Here is a 27,260-nt window from a genome sequence, read left to right as displayed (position 1 = left end):
AGACAGACAGACAGACAGACAGACAGACAGACAGACAGACAGACAGACAGACAGACAGACAGACAGACAGACAGACAGACAGACAGACAGACAGACAGACAGACAGACAGACAGACAGACAGACAGACAGACAGACAGACAGACAGACAGACAGACAGACAGACAGACAGACAGACAGACAGACAGACAGACAGACAGACAGACAGACAGACAGACAGACAGACAGACAGACAGACAGACAGACAGACAGACAGACAGACAGACAGACAGACAGACAGACAGACAGACAGACAGACAGACAGACAGACAGACAGACAGACAGACAGACAGACAGACAGACAGACAGACAGACAGACAGACAGACAGACAGACAGACAGACAGACAGACAGACAGACAGACAGACAGACAGACAGACAGACAGACAGACAGACAGACAGACAGACAGACAGACAGACAGACAGACAGACAGACAGACAGACAGACAGACAGACAGACAGACAGACAGACAGACAGACAGACAGACAGACAGACAGACAGACAGACAGACAGACAGACAGACAGACAGACAGACAGACAGACAGACAGACAGACAGACAGACAGACAGACAGACAGACAGACAGACAGACAGACAGACAGACAGACAGACAGACAGACAGACAGACAGACAGACAGACAGACAGACAGACAGACAGACAGACAGACAGACAGACAGACAGACAGACAGACAGACAGACAGACAGACAGACAGACAGACAGACAGACAGACAGACAGACAGACAGACAGACAGACAGACAGACAGACAGACAGACAGACAGACAGACAGACAGACAGACAGACAGACAGACAGACAGACAGACAGACAGACAGACAGACAGACAGACAGACAGACAGACAGACAGACAGACAGACAGACAGACAGACAGACAGACAGACAGACAGACAGACAGACAGACAGACAGACAGACAGACAGACAGACAGACAGACAGACAGACAGACAGACAGACAGACAGACAGACAGACAGACAGACAGACAGACAGACAGACAGACAGACAGACAGACAGACAGACAGACAGACAGACAGACAGACAGACAGACAGACAGACAGACAGACAGACAGACAGACAGACAGACAGACAGACAGACAGACAGACAGACAGACAGACAGACAGACAGACAGACAGACAGACAGACAGACAGACAGACAGACAGACAGACAGACAGACAGACAGACAGACAGACAGACAGACAGACAGACAGACAGACAGACAGACAGACAGACAGACAGACAGACAGACAGACAGACAGACAGACAGACAGACAGACAGACAGACAGACAGACAGACAGACAGACAGACAGACAGACAGACAGACAGACAGACAGACAGACAGACAGACAGACAGACAGACAGACAGACAGACAGACAGACAGACAGACAGACAGACAGACAGACAGACAGACAGACAGACAGACAGACAGACAGACAGACAGACAGACAGACAGACAGACAGACAGACAGACAGACAGACAGACAGACAGACAGACAGACAGACAGACAGACAGACAGACAGACAGACAGACAGACAGACAGACAGACAGACAGACAGACAGACAGACAGACAGACAGACAGACAGACAGACAGACAGACAGACAGACAGACAGACAGACAGACAGACAGACAGACAGACAGACAGACAGACAGACAGACAGACAGACAGACAGACAGACAGACAGACAGACAGACAGACAGACAGACAGACAGACAGACAGACAGACAGACAGACAGACAGACAGACAGACAGACAGACAGACAGACAGACAGACAGACAGACAGACAGACAGACAGACAGACAGACAGACAGACAGACAGACAGACAGACAGACAGACAGACAGACAGACAGACAGACAGACAGACAGACAGACAGACAGACAGACAGACAGACAGACAGACAGACAGACAGACAGACAGACAGACAGACAGACAGACAGACAGACAGACAGACAGACAGACAGACAGACAGACAGACAGACAGACAGACAGACAGACAGACAGACAGACAGACAGACAGACAGACAGACAGACAGACAGACAGACAGACAGACAGACAGACAGACAGACAGACAGACAGACAGACAGACAGACAGACAGACAGACAGACAGACAGACAGACAGACAGACAGACAGACAGACAGACAGACAGACAGACAGACAGACAGACAGACAGACAGACAGACAGACAGACAGACAGACAGACAGACAGACAGACAGACAGACAGACAGACAGACAGACAGACAGACAGACAGACAGACAGACAGACAGACAGACAGACAGACAGACAGACAGACAGACAGACAGACAGACAGACAGACAGACAGACAGACAGACAGACAGACAGACAGACAGACAGACAGGCGATCAGGTGCAGTATCGGAGAACGGACACCAGTGGAAATGCGGAGGACGAAAGTAAGCGAGCGGAAGTGGAAAACGAAGGCATTCAATAAGGATCACTTCATCGAAGCTCTAAGGGTAGACAGCAGCTTCCCGGGCCTAAGCGCGAACGAGTTGACCGAATCATTAGCAAGGGCATGTGACACAACTATGCCGATACAACTGGAGCCAACGAACAGGCGGCATCCAGCTTACAGGTGGAACGAGCCAGAAGGCGTGCTCAGAGAGCAAGAACAGAAGCAGACAGAGAGGAGCGCAGGGTGGTGTTCCGAAAGGCCAGGGCTACACTGAAACGAAAGATAAAGCTGAGCAAGTCAAATAGTTTCAAGGAGCTGTGCCGCGACGCCGATGCCAACCCCTGGGCAACGCATACCGAGTCGCGATGGCGAAGATCAGAGGTCCAACGATGCCGGTTGAAATGTGTCCATATGGCGAGGTAGATGAAGACAACGTTGAACAAGTCTCCAACGAGGAACTCATAGCAGCAGCGAAAGGGTTGAAAGCGAATAAAGCTCCCGGCCCGGATGGAATTCCCAACGTGGCGTTGAAGGCGGTGATCCAGACGTTCCCGGACATGTTCAGGATGGTGCTGCAGAAATGTCTGGACGAGGGTCAGTTCCCTGATAGGTGGAAGGTACAAAAGCTTGTGCTGTTGCCGAAGCCCGGAAAACCGCCGGGGGATCCTGCATCGTATAGGCCAATATGCTTGCTGGATACTGTCGGTAAGCTCTTGGAGAGGATCATCCTGTACAGGCTGACGAAATGCACGGAGAGTGAACACGGATTGTCGGAGAGGCAGTTTGGATTCCGGAAAGGGAGATCGACGGTGGATGCAATTCGGACAGTGATTGACAGAGCCGAGAAAGCTTCCAAACAGAAGCGGAGAGGAAATCGATACTGCGCCGTGATTACGATTGATGTGAAGAATGCATTCAATAGCGCCAGCTGGGAGGCCATCGCCAAGGCGCTCCATAGAATGAGGGTTCCAGACTATCGCTGCACGATTCTCACGGCGCTCCATTCTAGGTCCCACGCTGTGGAACGGAATGTACAATGGCGTGCTGACGCTCAAGCTGCCCAAAGGAGTTGAGATCGTTGGCTTTGCGGACGATGTCGTCTTGACGGTAACCGGTGAGACGCTGGAAGAAGTGGAAATGCTGGCGGCCGAGGCGATAGATACGATTGATAACTGGATGCAAGGAGCGAAGCTGCAGATAGCCCACCACAAAACAGAAGTGATGTTGGTCAGTAACTGCAAAGCAGTGCAGCGGGTAGAAATCATCGTTGGAGAGCACATCATTGTTTCGAAGCGCGTGCTAAAGTATCTGGGAGTGATGATCGACGACCGGATAAACTTTAATAGCCACATCGAATATGCTTGCGAGAAGGCGGCGAAGGTCATCAACGCAATAGCCAGAATCATGCCGAACAATTCTGGTCCAAGCAGCAGCAAGAGGCGTCTTTTGGCTAGTGTGTCCTCATCGATACTAAGGTACGGAGGTCCAGCCTGGATTGAAGCGCTGAAAACGAAGCAGAATCAAAGAAAATTGAGCAGTACGTTCCGGCTCATGGCCATGCGAGTCGTGAGTGCGTACAGAACCATTTCGATGGAGGCAGTATGCGTTATCGCCGGTATGATCCTAATTGGCATCACCTTGACGGAGGACTACGAGTGCTATATGACGAGAGAAACCAGAGGAGTTCGAAAAATGGTGAGAACGGAGTCGATGGCTAAGTGGCAGCAGGAGTGGGATGCAGCAGAGAACGGTAGATGGACACACAGGCTAATACCGACTCTTTCGACCTGGGTGAACAGGAAGCATGGAGAAGTCAACTTCCACTTGACGCAGTTCCTGTCTGGTCATGGCTGCTTCAGGAAGTACCTGCATCGGTTCGGACACACAACGTCACCCTTCTGTCCGGAGTGTGGGAATGTGGAAGAATCACCAGAGCACGTGGTCTTCGAATGTCCTAGATTTGATGCTGTGCGAGAGGATATGCTCGCCCTTGGCACGGAGAATGTCGTCGAAGAAATGTATCGAGAGGAGGGCACCTTTAACGCCGTCAGCAGAGCGCAGTAACGCATATCATATCAGCGCTGCAGCGAAAATGGCGAGAAGACCAGCTAGAAAGTAGTAATGTGCTCACACAAGTGCGAAGTGTTAAGCCGAAGCCGGAAGAACTCTCCGTCAGAGTAGGCTGAATCCACCACCGGGGGTTAGCCGAGCAGAACGCGACGCTGCTGGGAGCTAAATGGCTCACAAATTGGAGAGACGATCAGCGAACTGGATGCGCCAATTAGATGAGGTAAAGTGAGGTGCGTAATGCACGGCACCCTCCGGAGTAATACGACAAGTGGTTCAAGGGGGAAAAGGGCAAGGCGTCTAAGGAGGTTTAAGTCCCACACACCGTGTCACCGCGACTGTGCCCAGTCGTCAAGCGGTGGCACGATGGCCTTTTAGAAGGTTTCCAGTCAGTCAGTCAGTCAGTCAGTCAGTCAGTCAGTCAGTCAGTCAGTTTTGTAGAAGTGAAGCAGACTTCATATTGGGGGTTATTCCGACAGTCCCCATAACCATAAGTGACCATAAGTGAGATCGAGTTCATCACTTGAAACGTCAATCCAAATAGTTTTTTTTTACAAGGGGCCAATGCTTGTAATAGTGGTTCACTACACACTTAGAAATTATTATTTTTACTCGAGACGTAATTCAGCTTTGACGTAAATCATTGAACGTAAACAAACATGGCATGTAAAATTAAGTGTCCTGAAACTGAAACATATGTAACTCGACGAAAAGCGCGTTTGATTGAATTGTTTTTCTCGTCCTTTTCAACTGATTATTATGTCAAAAGGGCCGCTTGCATGTGTCGGTCTCAGGGCACTGAAATTTACATGCCTTTTTTGTAGTGTGTATGTTCACTTTTAAGGGCAATCATAGTCATACTAAATGCGGTCATTATTGATAGTGCAAAATTCATTATTCAAATAAATACAGTGTTTATTGTATTTATGGGGCTATTATCACAATTTGTTAATCACTACTTAAATCTATCCAAAGCTAACTATTTACAGATTCTAAAGCTAGTTTCCTATTCAATTTACCGTATAGTGCTAAAATCTAATCATATATTCTAAATATTGTAAGTACGGATTGATGAAACGTGAATTGAACTTAATACTAGTGTTGAATTTATAGATAGTAGGGGAAATGGATTTAATGTCGACCTAAATGCCCCTAATTTGGGCCCATACATAAATTCAGCTATCGACTAAATTTTCAATAGTGACCAAAAATATCCATTAGTACCGTCCCAATGACGCATTCATCTCGGTAAAATTGATAAATAGCAGATTTTTAGCGATGGGCCCAGTCTTAGATCCTTAGGCCAACATTAGAGCCATTTCCCCTATTACAGTTAAAACTAATGCAGTGAGTGGGAATCAAGCCACACCACTTACAGAGACAGAACACCAAATGTTTAAGTCGTAAATTACTAAATCGCTATAGCATTATCCTAAATATACATTTTATTGCAGCTTAAAGCTCATAAACATGACAAATTGCTGAATACATAAAAGCCGTATGCTTGCAATCATGGAGAAACACAAAGTTTTGTAAAATTTGTCTTAAATTTGCGCTGTTAGTATAAGGTTTTGAAAATTCGTTCAAATGAATACTTTTATCAGTTTTGTTCGATTTGAAAAAAAAAAAATGATTTTCTTGAGAAAACGCAAGTGAACGTAAAATGTTATCAGTTATTCGAAATGAATATCAAATAGACTATTATTTATCAAAATATTTGTATTTGAATCAAGCAATATATTTTATTTAAATAATCATATTATTAATTTATGCATATTAGGGTGGGTCACAACCCCCTGATCCCCACTGTTTTTTGTTCGAAGCGAAATAAACGGAATAACACCATATATCGCATACCCTTTCCATGAAAATGTCTCGCCAATCTCGGATTTCCGTCCGTGAGATTGAAAATCGTCCCCCAAAGTCCTAGAATTATAAAAAAAAAACAATTCCGTGGAGGAATCACATCATCTTCACCGAAAATCCCCAAATCTTGAAACACTGTCGCACCGTACTCTCTCACGATCAGCCGAGCCAGTTCGCCAACTTGCCAAGCACAGGTCGATTCGCGTGTGATGGAACGCGTCCAGACACCTTGCGGGCGTTTCTTCCTCCCCCGTGTCGCCGTCAGAACGTGATATATGCCCATATTCTGACCTGTCGCCTCCGGAACCCGGCAGATTCGCGCGCGTTCGCTTTCGATCGTATAACCATCTTCCTTTTCTTTCGATCTCTACCTCTCGGAGTATCAATCTTGCAGTACCGCGAGCCCTTTTTCGCCTCTCCATCTTAATTTGTTTGGTTATTCGCCGGTAATTTATGTGGCCCCTGATCTTAATAAAAAAAAAGCGGAGTTCAAGTGTTAGGGTCGGACGACGACGGCGGAGAATTTCGGCAAAGGATGCTGTGCTGCTGACAGCCTCCGGACAGATCGTGACTTACCGATATCGCCAGGCTTCTTTCTCCGATTGAATTTCAGGTGCGTGAGAAACAGGTCTCTGGGGTAGCGTCAGGTTGGTGTAATTACACGGGAGATTCAATGAAAAGTTGCTTTTTCCTTTTAAGGATTCTCTGTACCTGTCGGTTGACCAGATGAAGTGGCCTAGTGGAAAGGAAGGCGCGTGGTTGTAATTCAATTATTTTAAATACGTTTGTGTTTCTCGCTACAGGAATTGGAAATTCGGAGACAGCCGTGAAAAATGAGACCGTGGACGACACTGAACCTTCAACTTGAAGATTTACAGAAATGGATACAAGACGCATTCCAGAGTGAGACATCAGGAAGCGTCCCACGCTGACAGTAGCTCTCTCAGTAGGATCTCTGACAGTGCGCGGGAGACCACATGTGGCACAGTGCGGGTCTCCTGTGGAGTCCTTTGGATTTGCACCGCGCGTGATGACATCCGAATGACTGTTCAAAACAGAATTACAATTTCCCTTCTATCGCCCAAGTTGAAAGTCGGATTGTTCAGCGAAAAGAAGGACCCAACAGAACGATCGACAAGCGATGGGAGGCGGAAGATGCTGCTTGAAATTCCAACGTGATGCCCGAATTAGCTCAATCACCTTAATGGAGTGTGACATATCGTTGGATCGTTTCTAAAACATCTCAGTAGTCCTTTATATGTTACAGAGTAAAAAGCCCCACCATTACCTATTCGATTCAGATCGCTTGGGGTGGTCCTCCAGTTTCTAAACGCAACCGATGAAAGCGACGATGTCGTCTCCAAAAATTCGTTAATTTGATCGTACCCATCATCACGCATTTGATTCGCATCGCTCCGAGCTGAACGCGCGAGGACTTCATATCTTTGCTTAGGACTTTGGGTGGTCTGAACTGATCCGTTCTCGTGGCAGCAGCTTCTTCTAATTGAGCTGCAAGTGAGCAACTTTTATACAATATGTATAACCTTTTGCGAGGATGCATTGATTTGGCATGCATTTAGCCAGGATATGTTAAATGAAGATTGATGACACGCTACCGGAGGCGAAATTCTACATTGTGTGCAATCATTGTTGGAGGTCAATTTTCTAAAGTGTAGTGTTTCATTCAACGTGCTCAGGCTGCACTGAATTTGGGATACGGCTTTACTGAATTGCTTTTATTTTACAGTCTGTTCAATAGTTTTAGGTTAAAGTGACGTTTGATGTGGCTAGTTTGGTGTTGACAAAGGCATTTAATTGGCGTTTTCAGTCATAATCGTGTTGCTGTTTGCGTTTTTGGTATTTTATAATTGTTTATATTCTTTACATAGAGTAAATGGTGACTTCGGCACCCATTGACTGTTTACGCAACCAAAATTTAAAATATGGGTATTTCCGGAATCGGGGTGATGTCTAGAGACCGGAAATGGGTTTCCGAAGCAATCCTGAAATCCTAGATGGCTGCTTCTGGTTGCAGAAAAACTGGGAAATACTGTCAAATACCCTTCAGTATGGGTATTTTTAGAATCGGAACGACGAAGAGACCGGAAATATAGAAAGTTGTATTTTTGGAATCGGAACGACGTAGAGACCGGAAATATAAGGAAATACTGTCCAACAGCCTTTGACATGGGTATTTTCGGAATTGGAGTGTCATATTGCCAGTTCAGAGAAAAATTAGCATTTGGCGTCAGATTTGACAACCGAAATTGACAATCGTCACTGACAGCTGCTTTTAGGATTTCCGAACACTGAAACAAAATCGTTCCTTAAAGACCGAGTTGAAGACCTTGTTGGCATGACAACACATACACATGAAAGAAATCATTCAAAACAACAAATTAAAATGGAAGTTTGCAAGATAAATTGAAGAAATCTGAAGCTATTTGAAAAGAAAAGTGAATTATAGGGTAAATGATGGCTCCGGCAGCCATCGACTGTTTTCGGCAACCACAATTTAAACGTTAATTTCGATGTATTTTCTCACTTAAACACTTCGCTGAATGTATTTAAACGATTCCTTAGTCTTTCAACTTCCATCCTAATACATTTTTAGGACTGAGCAAACCTGTTATGCCAGGTGTTTCTTCAAAAGAAACATAAGCACATCAAAATACGGCTGATTTCGAGTTGCCGATAATAGAACAGCTGGTTTACACGCAGTTTAAACGGAAAGGTTGCCGAAGTAAAAGAGGCTGCCGACAATAGTTACACTCACCTGAGAAGTTTGGAGCGCCTTAAAAACGTTTTCAAACCGTTTTGGACAGTTTTGTTGATTGGAATGGATAGAATAGCTAGCAGCAGATGAATGTAAACAAACCGACACGTCATATGTGTGCGTGACACTGAGAAAATGCTAATAGAAGTGCGGAAGCTGCTTAGATTGACGAGAATACGTAAATTCCCCTATTGTCGATTGCATCAAGAGGGTTCGTTCTGTCTTCAACCGAGGCTTCGAAGAATGATCGTGTTGTGTTTATGTTTGACAGCTGCGGATGTTGCTTCTTCTTATTTGTGAAATGTCGATGCATGCTAAAACTTCTGTGAATCAGCAATATTGACTTAAAGTTCTCTATTTGTGGATGCATTGTTAATTGTCGTCTTTATTAGTGTTCAAATATTAGTGGTCAAATATCCGTTGTCATCGATCTTATCTCATTACTCTAGTTGAAAAGATAAGCATTCAATTTTACAAGCAACACGTTAGCCAGGTTGACGTCGGTTAGTCTCAATCACCTGTTATTTAAAATTACACGCAACACTCTGGAAGGCATTAGAGTCGTGTTCGAAGTGCCCGGTTATAGATGGCAAACGGTTGAATATCGCAGTATCATGATCTATTTCGGATTTCATCCTGTGAAAAATGTTTCCGAAAGTGATCTCACCAAGAGGAGATTTTGTCATCCTCAAGGAGGACTTGAGGTCAGTAGCGTCCAACTCTATCAAGTTCGTTCCTCTTAGTTTCAGTGCTTAGCAAGGTCTACCGCTTCGGGCAGCAGGGCTGGCCGAAGTCCAGGTCGGCCATCGCCGATCAAGAAGTCTAGAAGTTCTACGACCGTCAAGACTCGTTGTCGGTTGTCCAAGGTTGTGTGATGTTCGCAGAACGTCTTGCTATTCCGGCTCAATTTTGGGACCGCTGCCTCCACCAACAGCATCGAGGTCACCCCGGAGTTCAACGCATGAAGGCAATAGCTCGTAGCTACGTTTATTGGCCTTCAATCAACGCCGATATCGCAGCATTCGTCAAGACTTGCCGTCAGTGCGCATCCGTCGCGAAAAGTCCTCCGAAAGCTCCATCAAAACCGTGGCCAAAGTCAACCCAACTGTGGCAACGCGTACGCATTGATTACGCTGGGCCACTCGAAGATGATCATTTTCTACTAGTCGTCGGTTATTTCTCGAAGTTGATCGAAATCGTGAGAACCAAAAGCAGCACCTCATCAGCCACGATTGTCATTCTTCGGAGTATTTTTGCACGTTTCGGAATGCCCACCACTCTGGTTAGCGACAACGGCGTGCAGTTCACGAGCGCCGAGTTCAGCAGCTTTTGCCTTGACAACGCTATCGACCACATCACCACGGCGCCCTACCATCCGCAGTCCAACGGGCAGGTCGAACGCTTCGTCGATACGTTCAAGCGGAAAATACGAGAGGGAAGAGGAGACATCCAGGTAGCTCTCGATACCTTTCTGCAAACCTATCGCACCACACGGAATCCCTCAGCTCCCGATGGTAAATCGCCAGCGGAAGTCATCTTCGGACGGCCAATTCGGAAGTGTCTGGAACTGGTGTGTCCTCGAGCGGCCCGATCAGAAGCAACCAACGATCAAGAAGCTAAACTACGATCGTTCAGTAAGGAAGATCTGGTGTACGCCAAGGTCCACTCCAACAACACCTGGAGATGGGCTCCTGCTGTGGTGCTAGAACGGATCGGAAGCACCATGTACAACGTTTTGGCTGAAGACCGACGTCTATTGCGGTCACATATCAACCAGTTACGAAACCGATCAACGTTAACCAATGCCGCTAGTCAGTCGACGATGCATCCAGCCAAGTCTGTCGGCGAACAACTTCCTCTGGATATTCTTTTAGGAGAATGGAACCTTCAACTTCCCGAAAGCCCAACATCGCCATGTGTTAGTCCGACACTTATGGAACCTTCGACATTGCAGAACAAGCCTTTGCTTGGTGAACCATCAACGCAGTCAACACCATTGGTACATCCTATCGATGAATCAAGACAACAATAACTTGTATCGGTCTCACCACCTTCAGCCGATCGTTCGGAAACGTCTACAACTGCGTTGGGATCAACCACGTCTTCGTCCGGTGCCACCAGTTCCAAGACAACGTCGTTGGCGTTCCAGAGCGCTTCCAAGCGCAGCCCAGCGGTACAGCTACCACGTCGCTCTTCGAGGAGTCGAAGGCAGCCTCAGTGGTTTGGTCCCTACATTCTATATTAAAGACAGGAGATGTTGGCACCCATGAACGCAGTACGTATCTGACGAATTTGCGTTGAACAGCTTCGAATCGTCCACTCCATACTGCTTGGTTGGGATTCCAGACAACACACGCGAATTCCAGTTCCCTTTACTGTTCATTGAGTAAAGGGCTTTAAAACACAGAGGATCACGAAATTCCTTAGATATCTTGAACATGAATCCAAGCTGACGATTAGCTTTGTCGATCGTGGTTGAGAAGTGGCGAGTGTATGTGAGCTTTTCATCCAACATGACACCGAGGTCTTTAACGAGATCGACACGTTGAACTGCAGTCCCAGTAACGTTATAATCAAACAAAACGACAGTCCTAGTTCGACGGAAACTAATTACGCAGCACTTTGAGACACACTGGACCATACAATTACGTTCACACCCATCATTAAAGATTTCAAGAAGGTTTTGTAGTTCTAAACAGTCGGCATGGCCTCGAACGACTAGATAAATCTTCAAGTCATCGGCAATTTACCTCCACGTAGTAGAATAAACGTTACATCGTTCACAAATAAAGAGAAGAGCAGTGGTCCCAAAGTGCAACCCTGTGGAACTCCAGATCCGTTCGAGAAACAGTACGATGAGTAGTTTCCAATGCATACAGTAACTTCACGTTGCACGAGCTACGATCGAAGCTAGCTACAGAAGGAAACAGAACATTCAATTTTTTCAAGCTTTGATAGTAGAACTTCGTGCACAACTCTTTCAAAAGCAGCTTTAAGATCAGTGTAGATGGTATCCACTTGAAGTTTCTTGCATGCATTTTCCATACAGAACGACGTAAAGCTGACGATATCAGTTTCCACGGAGCGGCCACGAAAGAAACCATGTTGACATGTACTTATGTAATGCTTGCAGGAAGCAAACAGTCTCTCATTTATCAGCGACTCAAACAACTTATAGCGAATTCGTTTATTATTCAGTTCCAACCTGGATCGGGTATCAAGATTGGTCTGCTTGTTTTCTGACAAACGTCAGTTTGCTCGTTTGTTTTTAAAACCTAGCTCAGGCACTGACAAAAAGTTGGCACTACGACGTCGGTTGGCACATCACGGACGGCTCGCTAAATTTCTGCTTGCGATGGGGAGTCATTCGAGAAGACGCTTAAGAAGTGCCTAGCAAATAGGCTGCATTTGTCCTCAGTTGTCAATGCTTCGTCATTGCCGAGAAACGTTTTTGACGACAGCCCAGTTTCCTTCCTCTTCGTATTCACAAACTACCAGAATCCCTTGGGGTGGCATTGCAGATTATTTATGTTGAGTACGAATTACATACCTCTTGTAAAGAAGCTTGTTGTAGTGGCGATAATCATTGCTGGCAATTGAAAAATTTCGCTTAGTAAGGGTACATCGTCGATGAGTGAGAGCACGGAGAGCTCTAGATCGCACTCGTTTAAGGTTGCGGCGAGTAGCGTTAGACCAAGGCGGTTTTCTTGGAGGTAGGCACTTCGGTACTGAAGCACAAACACAGTCGCGTAAAAGGCTATTATAGCGAGCGGCTGCTGTATCGATATCAAGGTCATTCAACACGTTCCAGTTGATTCGGGACAAGGAACGCCTCAGCAAACGGAAATCGGTTTTCCGGAAATTGAGCCGAGTGGCAGTCATGGTTTCATCAAAAGTAGTATTTGAGATCCGTTCGCGATAGATATATCCAAAGCAGGCTGGAAATTGTCAAGAGGAACGATGACGTCAGACGCTTCAGCGACGACACAGTCCAGAAGTGCACTTTCGCTAACAAAAACCAAGTCAAGAAAACGGGACTGGAAATTGGGAACAAGGTTTATCTGGCTCTGTCCATGAAAAGCCGTGCCGTCAACAAGCAAGCGGCTGGCAAGAGTAGTTGAAGATGCAATCGGATCTGGAAACGCATAACCCTGGTCTGAGGGTGACCAGCTAAGCCCAGGCTGATTAAAATCACCAAGCAGAAGAAGCACATCCGTTATATGAGCCATAGACGATGCAAATTCTGTAGCATCCAGATGAAGCTGAATTGTGCTGCAGTCATGTCGACGTTCAGGGGGAATATACACCGCTCCAATGAGGATGTTCCGCGAAGTGAGGTTGACCTTAACCCAAACCGCTTCAATTGTAGTAAATAGTTCGTCGGCGATTACGCAGGAGGCGAATGTGTTGGAAACAGCGATGAGGACACCACCACCGCGAGTACGAAAGCTGTTGGATGAATTATGGTCTAATCTGTAGACAGTAAAAGAGTCACCAAACAGTTGCGCTGAATTGATCGTCCCATCGAGCCAAGTTTCCGTGAATACATAAACGTTATATTCCCCGTCAAGTGCAGCCAGATAAACATCGTCCAATTTAGTCATGAGCCCTCTGGTGTTCTCGTTAATAGACTCGTAAACAGCTAGAGGGTTCGGTGCGAGCCATGTCAATGGTAACTTGTCCAGGATCCGAACGAGAGAACGGTGAACTATCAGGCAGCGAAAGATCACCTGGCGTAGAAAGGCTCGAAGTGGTGGCCATACGCGAAGATGAACTGAAACCAAGCGGCGGATCAACAGTTGAATTCACATGGACGAGTTCATACTTGCCGTAAACGTGTGGTTGAAAGACCCCTTCAGCAGGCCCGCACACAGGGCCGGGGCGGCTGCAGGTCACTGGCGGGAATGGCTCGACTGTGGCGGGGGGCTCGGGGGCTTCCATGATGCCAACGGCAGTGCGTCCCAGTAAACAAACAGAAGTTGATTCATCATAATGGTGTAAGTCGTCAATCTTCGGCAGGACTAGATCAGAGGATCTGGATGCTTCTTCCGTTGAATTTTCTGTGGAGCGTCACGGCTTCTGGTATGGTGGGCTGGTATACTGTTAATGTCATCTTCAGACCACAATTGTCGAGGAGCAGACATATACAATGGCACTCTGGAAACCAAGAATTTTTCAGACAGAGCAGTTGTTGCTTGCTGATTGTACTTGCCTACAGTTGGAGTTTGAAAGACCCCTCTTCTAACTCAAATGCAGGGCTGGGACGACTGTAGAACGCTGGCAGCATAGGTTCGACTGCGATGTTAGGATCAGGGGCTTCCACAAGGCAAGTTGCAAGTGTGCGTCAGAGTGTCGGGTTGAATAAAGCAGGTTGTGCTTCTATCGAAAATGATCGGCTGTAGGCATAATACATTTCAGGAAGTGGATTGTTCGAAATAATGTCGTACTTGCCTGAGATAGCGTTTTGGAAGACCCCTTCTTCAAATCCAAACACAGGACAAGGATGGCTGGAGGTCGCTGGCAGGAATAACTCGACTGTGATGGTTGAATTAGGGGCTTCCATAACACATATGGCAGGCGTGCGTTCAGGTTTCCAACTTGGGTCAATCACGAAGGAGTTCATTGTTGAAGTTCGACAGTTCAATGCGGCTTCATAAAGATGTTCTGCGATGACGGTTTGGAAGACCCCTTCTCCATTCTCATACACAGGTCCGGGATGGCTGCTGAGCGCTTACGGGAGGGACTCGACTATGCTGAGAGGATTAGGGGCTTCCATGAAGCTAGCAGGAATGCAGGCACGACTGTGATGGGGGGGGGGGGATTAGAGGCTTCCGAAGTTCTCAAGCTGGTGCATCCCGGGATGAAGCTGATGAATTTGCAGAAGTGATCGAAGGAGTTTCTGTTGTTGGTTTCCGGTTCTGATATCACAGGTAGGAGGAATCCGTCTCCACTTCTGACGTAAGGGCCGGGACGACTAATACGGTGGGAGCTAACGGTAAGCTCGACTGAGTCTGAAGGATAATTTGCTTCCAAATGTTCCAGTTGAAGCCTACTGATGTTTGATGCGGGATCGAGAAACTCGTTTTCCGTAGTTTTTCAGCGAAATTGTAGTATCCTAGAAGCCAAAGAACGATCAACAAACGAAATGCTGTTACAAGCGAGATACTTGCCTGTGAGAGGATTTTGGAAGACCTCGTCACCTTCCTCGACAACGTGTTTAGAACGACTGTGGAGGCAGGAACTAACAGCAAGCACGACTGGGTCCGGAGGACTAGGAGCTTCCATGGTGCTACAGGCAGTGCGTTCTGGGTTGACTTCGGCGAAAGAGATGATCAGCGGAGAGTCTATTGGCTCCAATCCTTTTGGCCACCGGTGTCTGCAGGAGGCTTCGCACCGATCCGAATGACTCGACGGTTTTTTGAGTTATTCTCAAATTCACGGAAGTACACGTTTTCAGGCCATATGTCTCTTTTGCTAAGGCCACGTCCCTGAGATCCTTGCTCACACCAACTTTGAAAGTAACAAAGCTAAGTGTGGCAGGGGCTTTGTCCTTAGGTTTGACATCAGAGCCCAGATTCATACATCCGGTAGTAAGACTCGCAATTTCATCGTCTGAAGTAGTAGGGTCAAACGCTGACAAATTAATCCACAACAGATCGTCGCGTTGTGGAACTGTCTTTACAAAATTTGAGACTGATTTTATTCCTTGAATTATCGGAGGCTTTGCCGTCGGTTGATCTTCTTCCCGCATCCGTTTCGGTGTGTTTGCGACAGGATTAGTGCCGAAAATCTTCCATACTGGGTTCGATCCTAAATCTGCAGGTCCAGCTATGTCGTCCTTCAGCGAATTCAACGAAGCTTCGTGAGGCATATTATCGGCAGTGCGACGTGACGTAATTTTCCGGGAATGTTCATTGGAAAACACATCCGCGCAACCATCACACATCCAGAAAACATTGCGGCAGTGGGTTCCTAGTGCTTCATGAAGCGAATAATCCACCTTAATGCGAATCAAATGGAAGGAATTACCGCAATATCCGCGGCAAGTAATTCGATCCGAATCAGACACCACTTTTTTGCAGCTGGTACATGCCATCCTTAACGATGTTGGAGCGGAAAAGAAATCGCCGGCACTGCAGATCGACAAAAGTGTAAGTTCCTCTTTTTTCCAGCAGATGTCGCTTCACAGAACTTCACTATGCACTTAACTTCACCGACGGGGAGAGAACGATGAGATGAACAAACGGATGAGCAACAAGAAACGAATTAAAAAGCGATACGTAGTTTGAAAATGAAACACAAATATCCACAATAAATATACCGTGGACTTATCAAAGAGCAGTGTTGTCAGAATTGTTAGAATATATCTAATGCGAGAATTGCACGTGTATGCAAGCGCAATGATGTGGAAAAAAAATTGAATTTCTGTCCACCAGCCGAAAGGCCTTGGCTACCTGAACAACTTTGCCAAAGACTGTAACATTCTATTTGGTCAGGATCTCGTGATATTTTATATGTGATAATTTCACGTGTATACTAGCGCCGCTTAGGAAATTCTCAACTATTGTACACCAAGCAATAGGTTTTGACCTCCTGAACAACTTTGTCGAAGACAGAAACTTTCTATCTGGTCAAGATCTCGAAACAAACCACATGCGAGAATTTCACGTGTACTCTAGCTACGTAGTGAGAAAATTTTGAACTACTGTCCACCAGCGAAATCTATGTGATCAGAATCTCGAGATCTTTTACATGCGAGAATTACTAACGCCACGTAGTGTCTGAACTATTGTGCACCAAGCAATAGACATTGACCTCATGAACAACTTTTTCGAAGACAGCAATTTTCTACCTGCTCAGAATCTCGAGCTATAGCATACGCGAGAATTGTACACGTTTACTAGCGCCACGTGGTGAGAAAATTCTGGGCTACTGTCCACCAGCCAAAAAGTCTTGACCCCCTGAACAAGTTTGCCGAAAACAGTAACTTTCTATCTGCTCAGGATCTCGAGGTATTGTATATGCGGGAATTGCATGTGCTTACTAGCACCGAGTAGTGAGAAAATTCTGAACAACTGTCCACCAACGAAAAAATCTTGACTTCCTGAACAACTTTGCCAAAGACATTTGCTCACTATCTGGTCAGGATCTATTGATGTATCACATGGGAGAACTTAACATGTATACGAGCACTGCCTATTGAGAAGATTCTGAACTACTGTTCACCAGCAAAAAGGCTATGATCTCCTGAACAGCTTTGCCTAAGACAGCAACTTTCTGTTGAGAAACAAACTGCGGTGATATTATCACCATCGTCTTGTGGAGTAAACAATAACAATTTACCATTCAACTGATAGATCGGTACTGACACATCGGATGACAATTGTCAGTGTAAACATGAGAGATGCGAGCCGTAACTGTTATTCGCATATGGTATTGTATGCAATATTGAATGGAGAAGCTTTAGTGGTCAGCTAGAAGCTTTGCCTCTTGCATACAAACTTGCTAGTAGTATTTGAATGTGTGCTATCTCATATATAGGCAATAGGGAGATAGGGAGTGTGAGAATATGAAGCAGAAATGAACTATGTAAATAATGAACTATCGATATTGTACCATGTCTTCGTAAGATAACCTGACGTATTGAGTTTCAATAAAATCACCCTTAAAACCAAAAGTATTCTCGAAGTGTTTATTGCAATTCTCGAATCACAACAAGGTTATGGGCCCAGTGGTTAACTGAGTGCGACAACGACAACATCCAGTAGGTAACTGGTAGCGACACGAATCAGTGGTTAACTGATCGCCAACAGACGAGCCGGACGACCCAGAAGACGACCGTTGGACCAGCTGAGCGCAGAGGAGGATCGTTATACCTGCCGAGACGACCGTGTGATTTGCGGAAGGATGGCCCCCGGCGGACAAGGAAGTGGTGGCAATGGCGGTTACGAGAGGGGAACTCTCGAACGTGCCTTGCCATACACAGCAGTAGTCCGAGGCGCGGATCGCGCCAATATTTTCGACGGCACTGAGTCCTTGTTTCCCGCTTGGAAATGGCGTGTGGAGCATCACCTAGCAAAGTTGAAGTTATCGAATACGCTGGTGAAAACTCCTGACGAGGAAGACTATTTCGAGCCGACTGAAGGGGCTACTGCGGAGGTGGAAAAAGCGCGAAAGGAGAAGCTGAAGAAACGGCTGGATGATGACATCGAGGCACTCGATGAAATAGTCATGCTTGTAAACAATGATGTCCTGAATAAAATCATTGGCGTGGAATATGCGAAACAAGCCATGGATATATTGGTCAAAACGTACCAGAAGGCGGGTACCGCGGCTATGGTCAGTATGCGGGAAAGATTATTCTCGATGAAGCACCGTAACTTAGACTCACTTCGGAAGATATTTGATGAATACGACGTCATTATCAGAGAGCTGGACAGGATGGGATCGGGAATTTCTCAAGCCGAGAAAATCCATGCTCTCCTGATTGCAATACCGGACAGGTTCAAACATGTAAAAGGAGCTTTGCTGGTGCTTCCGAATGATGAGCTGTGCAAGAAATCGACAGTAGATATAAAAAGAATGTTCTTGAACGCCGAAGCTGGGGAAGAGAAGAAAGAGGAGAAGAAAAACGTCGCTCTGGCATCGAAGCAGGTTATACGATGTTTCGGATGCAACGAAACTGGGCATTATAAAACCAAATGCCCTTTAATGAAGAAATTCATCGCCAAGGAGAAGGAAAAATGGATGCGTGGTCAATAATCCAATGGGAAAAAGGACAATAAAAAAAGCCATGCCATGATGGTGAAGCCGAATGCCCCGCGTAATTGTGCCAAACGCTTGAAATTCGTTGTTGATTCAGGTGCCAGCGATCACATGATCAACGACGAAGACTTTTTGGACGAAGTAAAGGATTTGGAGGAGCCAGTGATTGTCTCAACCGCCAAGACAGGTGAAAATCTTCGGGCAACGAAGATGGATAAGTTGAGATTGAAGAGCGTTGTTGGCAAAAATTCAATAAAGAGTCTTGAATTGTACAATGTTCTTTTCATTCCTGGACTTGAAGAAAATCTTCTTTCGGTTAGAAAGGCAAGCCAGCATGGGAAAAGGGTCACTTTTACGAATAAAGAGGTTATCTTTGAGTCTGAAAATGAAGTTATTGCTTCAGGAAGTTTCATTGATGGTTTGTTCTACCTTGATTGTATTTGGGATGGAAAGTCCTCAGAAAATGCAACATGTTCTGCACTGATTGGAAAACAGGTGAGTCTTACTACTTGGCATAAGAGACTGGGACACCTGAGTGCTACAGGTTTGGAGAAACTAATGTCAAAAGGGATGGTTGAGGGTATCAATCTATCATATGGAGAACGGAATCAAACAAGTATTTGTGAGGGCTGTCTGGCAGGAAAGCAATCCGCTTTCAAATTTCAGGATATTGCCAAGATCAAAACGACCATTGGAGTTAATTCACTCAGATGTTTGTGGAAGTATGGAAGAGGAAACGTATGATGGTTACCGCTACTTTGTAACCTTCATTGATGACTATACTCATTTTCTCGTGGTCTACCTCATGAAACACAAATCTGAAGTCTTCGAACGATTCAAGGAGTTTGAAGCTATGGCATCTTCATATTTTCAAGCACGTATTTCTATGCTTAGATGTGATAATGGCGGAGAATACACAAGTACTGAATTCCAAAATCATTGTAAGAAAATCGGAATTCAAATGATGTTCACAGTCCCTTAAACTCCACAGCAAAATGGAGTAAGTGAACGAATGAATAGATCGTTGATGGAAAAGGTAAGAGCAATGCTTTACGATAGTCAATTGCCTAAAGCAATGTGGGGTGAAGCATTATATACAGCAACATACCTAATCAACAGATCTCCTACGAATGGGATAGAGGAAAACAAAACTCCATATGAAATGTGGTTTAAAAAGAAGCTAAACTTGAAGCATTTGAGAATTTTCGGATGCAGAGCTTTCAAGCAAATCGCCAAGGAAAAACGTCATAAACTAGATCCGAAAACTAAACTATTGATTTTTGTGGGCTACGCAAACAATGGATTTAGATTGTGGAATGCAGATACACGTTCAATTGAAATAGGTAGAAACGTTGTATTCGATGAATCCACGATACTCTCTCATGAAATCGAATCAGAACAACAGGATTTGTTTTTTTTGTACACAATTGCATAGAAAAGAGAACTATGAAGATCAAAGACAAGATATTGAAGATCAGGTATCAACTTCTGACGAAGAGCAGAGTAATGAAGACAGTACGCTGATTGAAGAAAATCAAGAAGATAACGTTTCAGCAGAAGAATCAGTTGGTGAAACTGATTATGAAAGTACTTATGAAAGTCAAGTCGATGAAAGAGACGATGATGAAGACAAGCAGCCATTAAGACGTAGCAAGAGGGATAGGAAAACTCCACGTTGGTATTCGGAGTACACAGCGAAAACGGCAATAATTCGTAACGAAGATATTCCGCAAAATATTGAAGAGCTGAAAAATATTTTTGATTGGCCTGAGTGGAAACGTGCACTCCAAGAAGAGCTTGATGCATTGCATCATAATAACACTTGGACAGTGGTAAACTGTGTGCCAGAAGGAGTCAAGCCAATTTATTCGAAATGGATTTTCTCAATGAAAGAAGATGGACGGTATAAAGCACGGTTAGTGGCAAAGGGATGCTCACAACGGCCAGGATTTGACTATAGTGATACATTCGCACCTGTTGCCAAACTGGAAAGCGTTCGTTTAGCTCTTGCACTGGCTAACGAACACAAATTGCTTGTACACCAAATGGACGTCAAAACAGCATTTTTGAATGGGAATCTAGAAGAGGAAATCTTCATGAAACTCCCACCGAAAGAAAACGGACAAAGCCAAATTGTTCGTTTACATAAAAGCTTGTATGGACTTAAACAAGCAAGCAGATCTTGGAACAAACGTTTCGATGATGCGATGAGAGAACTAGAATTTGTTCCACTCAAAAATGACTGTTGTATTTACAAATCAAATCCAAAGGAATCATCGTAATTCTCTATGTAGACGACATTCTTTCAATTGCCAGAAATATAGATGATATATTGTGGATCAAAGAAAAACTTGGAAGGTTATTCCAAATGAAAGATTTGTCTGAGGTAAAACATTTCCTAGGAATGGAAATAAATCGAGATTTTGACAATCAAACCATTGAAATCTCACAAAGTCAGTATGTTGAAAGGCTCCTGGAAAGATTTGGAATGGCCGAGTGTAAACCAGTGGGGACACCATTGGACACTAATACAAAATGGTCGAAATCTGAAGGAAAACTTACTGATCAACCCTACAGAGAATTAGTAGGATGTCTACAATACCTCTCATTGACATCCAGACCGGATATATGCGCTGCAGTGAATGCGTTAAGTAAATATACCAACTGTGCAACCGATTGGCATTGGACAGGGCTAAAACGCATCTTACGGTATTTGAGAGGAACCAATAACACAAAAATAGTTTTCTCTAAACAAGCCAATAGACCAGCCTTAGTAGGATTTGGAGATGCGGATTTTGCGAACGATCCAGACGACAGGAAATCAATATCTGGCTATGCATTTCAACTCTACGGCAATCTTGTTTCGTGGTCAACGAAACGGCAACCAACAATAAGCTTATCAACGAGTGAAGCTGAATTAATAGCATTGTGCGCTGCTACGAAAGAAGGAATGTGGATAACAAAACTTCTGAATGAATTGGACGTAGTCATAACACCATTCATTATTATGGAAGACAGTATACCATGCATCCACATAGCAGAGGAATCGAGATCACATCAACGAATGAAACACCTGGACATCAAGTATCTCTTCATCCGGGAACTCATCAAGGAAGGAAAGTTGAAGCTACAATTTATCGCGAGCGTAGATCAGCCAGCTGATGCATTCACAAAGGGGTTACCTAAAAATACACATCGAAGGTTATTCGAGCTGTTGAATGTAAAAATTGTGGGGAAGTGTTGAGAAACAAACTGCGGTGATATTATCACCATCGTCTTGTGGAGTAAACAATAACAATTTACCATTCAACTGATAGATCGGTACTGACACATCGGATGACAATTGTCAGTGTAAACATGAGAGATGCGAGCCGTAACTGTTATTCGCATATGGTATTGTATGCAATATTGAATGGAGAAGCTTTAGTGGTCAGCTAGAAGCTTTGCCTCTTGCATACAAACTTGCTAGTAGTATTTGAATGTGTGCTATCTCATATATAGGCAATAGGGAGATAGGGAGTGTGAGAATATGAAGCAGAAATGAACTATGTAAATAATGAACTATCGATATTGTACCATGTCTTCGTAAGATAACCTGACGTATTGAGTTTCAATAAAATCACCCTTAAAACCAAAAGTATTCTCGAAGTGTTTATTGCAATTCTCGAATCACAACACTTTCTATCTGGTCTCGAGCTCGTAGTGAGAATTTTCTAAACTACTCCACCAACAAAAAGATCTTGACTTCCTGAAAAACTTTGCCGAAGACAGTAACTGTGTATCTGGTCAGAATCTCGAGATATTTTATATGAGAATTTCACGGCCGCGTATTGAGAAAATTTTGAACTATTGTGCACCAAGAAATAGGCTTTGTCGACGACAGTAACTTTCTATCTGGTCAGGATCTCGAGATATATCACATGCGATAATTTCACATGCATTCTAGCGCTACGTAGTGAGAACATTCTGAACAGAATGTGGCATGGCAGAACATGGCAATGACTCACACTGTTGTACAAAGTACAACGCGCGAGTACTCGTGTTACAAAAGTTGGCGCGAGTAACAGAAGGTTAAGCGGGGCTTATCGTATACGAAAATAGCTTCGGAATGCTTGCGTCCTTGAAATGGGCTTTTGGAGTTGCGATAGAGCTGTCACCTTATAACTCCCGGATTTAAGCTTCTTGCAATTATTTATATAAAAGATGGTTGCAGGAGGATTCTATCCATAATGCCACTGCCAGTCAGTGGGAGTTAGATTGTCATTACACAGTTCTGCGATTAGTGTGCAACCAGTTTCAATAAAATTGGATGAGGATTGGATTTTTTGTTTTTCATCCCTTCAAAGTAAATTCTTCCTCTGCTGACGTACAATTTGATTAATCCTCAGATCTAACTGTAACTGTTTAGCTCCAGAAAAATTTCCTAATACCTTTGAATCAGCCCTGGATGATTTCCACCAACCCGAAACCAGAATCCCTTAGCTCTAATAAATTACAAATCCACCAGCGTGTGACCTTAACCTGCCAAACGCGCGCACCCAGCTGCGCTTGATCGATGGCCTCCGACTTTACCGAAGAAAAGGCGCCTTCTTGCATAAAAGTGCAACGCTGAGAATAAAAAAAAAAACTCAAATTCTATCGAACAGGTATCGATGACCCACATATTTGTGATGTTTTCTTCCTCTGATTTTCCCATTTATTAAGGGTGCGAATCGATAAACAAACACAACAACCGACCGACAGCACGGTTTGACCGCTTTAGAAATAAATTCATAATTAATGCCTTTTTCTCCGGTTATGAACTCCTCTCAACCACGCTGCAGCGGCGGAGATGGAGTGCCGAAAAAGGGCGATCCTTTTATTTCATGCATTTTCGGGCTCTTATTTCAACGATTGCACTTGACCATCATAAATAACGCGCGCGAATCCCAACGGGATTCGTGCTCCGAGAAAAAAAAAACCCGAGCAACCCCCGCTGCGGCACCGGAGAACCGATCCCGCAGTGGAAAGACAAATTAGTTTCTAATGGTCGGTACTTAATTACGACCGTCGACGACCCGCAATGTTTGATCAAGCGGAGCTGATAACAGGTGAATATTCGATTTTTTACGATTCGATTTTTCGTGTGTGTGTGTGGAAATTTTGGAAGATAATTGAAAAATGACGATCCGGGAAATTTAATTAATTAATCTTGCTCGCCGCACTGGGGTTTGTGTCTTTTCACGGAACAGAAGTGCCGGCGAAGAATTTTTGCCAATTCATTTCCAAAACGGGAGAGGTTGGTCTTGGCAAATCGAACGGAATGCGATGACGGATTGACTCGTTTGATCTTTTCCGCTTCTGGCCGAAACGACCAGACCAACAATCTGGTAGCGATCAGTACCGGTGAAAAGGGATCAGACATATTTGTTGGTTTTCGTTGGGAATTTTATACGGTACTCCTCCTACTTGTTTCTCGGTTTCTGTAGCTGCTCTTTCTGAGCTCAAGTCGGAAGCCAATGGTAAAGTTAAACAGGGAGAAATGAGATGGGAATTCATGAAAATTTTCGCTGACAGAACCCCGGATTGAGATTTTACTGAATCCCAGTGCGGAATTCAACAGGATCCTGATTTGAGATTGAGCAGGATTCCGATTTGGGGTTTGACATAATGCCGATTTGGAATTTGAAAGAATCCCGATCAACAGAATCCCTATATGGGATCCGAGTGAGCGAATCTCGGTGTTGGAATAGAGAAAACTCACGACAAATAACTTAGTAGGCCAGAATCCATTCAGTCGAAGCTCTAGGGCCAAGGTAAAATCTCGCATTGGGACATTTAAAACTGAGAAATTTGTAGCGTATAATTTGTCATATAATGTTCTTTGAAACCTAACCAGTTCCTTCCAAATTCTATCACGACCACAATATCAAGACTAAGCACTTGGATAAACCGATTGCAGGCGTAAACCGGAGCAATTCAGATGCCGATGGAATTCGAACAGCTATTCAAATTTCAGTCTAAGTAGCCTTTTGGTCTAATCCCGAGTAGCAATTAGGGTTTTATGAGGGTTCTGAAGATCATGATTTAGACTTGTAGAACACTTTAAAACCACGATAAAACTTGAAATGTTGCTTGGGATGAAATTTCACTATATGACCTATTTGGCCTAATGGCGTTTGGCTTAGTAGCCTTCGTACTGGTGGTCCGACACCATCCAGGATATTGTGGAATCCCAATGCTGTCGAATCTCAAATCTGCAGATTTACTGGATTCGCTGGAATCCTAAAATGGAATTGTTCTTCAATCCCAGATCGGGGTTCTATTGAATCCCGAATCGAGATTATGTCGAATCGCAAACCGAGATTCTGTCGAAGTCTATCAAATACCAAATTGGGATTCTATTATTGGTTCTGTTGAATCAAATACGGCAAAACGATCCTTCATCTTTCTAGATTAGGGTTCCACAAAGTTATGGAATGGAATTCAACAGAATCCCGACATAAAAAAAAAATAAAAAATAAGCATTGGAAGCTGAATAAGAGCTTATTTAGGAAAAATATGCTTCTTCATATAAATAAAAGTCGAGTATTAGTACAAGATACTGAAGAAGTCTGCACATTGTAGACGAAATACGCGTATCTGTCAAGGATAAGCAAATAAGGTAGTGGAATTAAATGGAAATTACTAATCCTTCTCTCTCTCTCTCTCTCTCTCTCTCTCTCTCTTTATACATTCATCAGGATGCTTCTTCAGCTGAAAAATGGCTTATTCAGCTTTCAATCAACTGAAATTGTTTGTTGATCCCGAATCGAGATTATGTCGAATCGCAAACCGAGATTCTGTCGAAGTCTATCAAATACCAAATTGGGATTCTATTATTGGTTCTGTTGAATCAAATACGGCAAAACGATCCTTCATCTTTCTAGATTAGGGTTCCACAAAGTTATGGAATGGAATTCAACAGAATCCCGACATAAAAAAAAAATAAAAAATAAGCATTGGAAGCTGAATAAGAGCTTATTTAGGAAAAATATGCTTCTTCATATAAATAAAAGTCGAGTATTAGTACAAGATACTGAAGAAGTCTGCACATTGTAGACGAAATACGCGTATCTGTCAAGGATAAGCAAATAAGGTAGTGGAATTAAATGGAAATTACTAATCCTTCTCTCTCTCTCTCTCTCTCTCTCTCTCTCTCTCTCTTTATACATTCATCAGGATGCTTCTTCAGCTGAAAAATGGCTTATTCAGCTTTCAATCAACTGAAATTGTTTGTTGGCAAAGGATTCTACAGAATCTCAAATTGGTGTTCCACAGAATTCCGATTTGCGATTAATCAGAGTCCCAAATTGGGATTTAAAAGATTCCCTATTTTTGATTCAATAGCATCCCTCTGTCCCATTGGGGCTTTACAGAATGCTAAATAAGTATTCCAACGAATTGTCGATAAGAGTTGGATCGATTCACGATTTAAGATTTGACAGTTTCCCGTTTCGAGATTCAACAGAATCTCGATTTGAGATTCCACAAAATCCTGATTACGAAATTTGAAAAAGGAAAAATGCAATGCAGGATTGGATTCGATATAATCCTGATTTTAAATTCGATAGAATGATGATTTGGGATTCAATAGAATGTCTATCTGAGATTCGATAGAATCTCGATTTGGAATTTTATAGAATCCGGATTTGCAATTCAATAGAATCTTTATTTGGGATTCTATTGTATCCCAATTTTGGATTCCAGAAAGCCACGAATTCTGATTAAGAGTTCAATTCATGAACCTACACTATCCCGGATATTGTGGAATCTCAACACTGGGGATGATTATCTCTCGATTCCAAAATCGAGGTTCTGTCGAATTCTGAATAGGGGTTCTATTTTAATCCCAGATCGGGATTCTTCCCCAAATCTAGATTAAGTTGAATCCCAATTCAGGATTCTGTCAAATCCAAAGCATGAAGTTCATCAGATCTCAAATCGGGATTCTATTGAATCAAATTCGGCTGAACTACCATTAATTTTCCTGGATTAGGGTTCCACAGAGTTACGAAATTAAATTTCTGATAAAGGATTCTACATAATCTCAAATTGGTATTCAACAGATCCCGATTCCGAGATTGACATAATTTCAATTTGAGATTCCACAGGGTTTGGGTTCAATAGCATCCCGCTGTCCCGTTGGGGTTCTACAGAATGCTAAATAAGTGTTACACAGAATCCTCGATTTAAGATTTGACAGATTCCAGTTTCGAGATTCAACAGAATCTCGATTTGAGATTCCACAAATTCTTGATTTGGAAATTTTGATAGATACTCGATTTGAAATC

The sequence above is a fragment of the Ochlerotatus camptorhynchus genome, unplaced genomic scaffold, assembly GCF_037179485.1.
Source record: "Ochlerotatus camptorhynchus isolate MF236.1 unplaced genomic scaffold, CSIRO-AGI_Acam_v1.1 ptg000197l, whole genome shotgun sequence".
NCBI classification, from domain to species: domain Eukaryota; kingdom Metazoa; phylum Arthropoda; class Insecta; order Diptera; family Culicidae; genus Ochlerotatus; species Ochlerotatus camptorhynchus.
The sequence above is the reverse complement of the archived record's forward strand: the minus strand, read 5'-3'. Positions refer to the sequence as shown.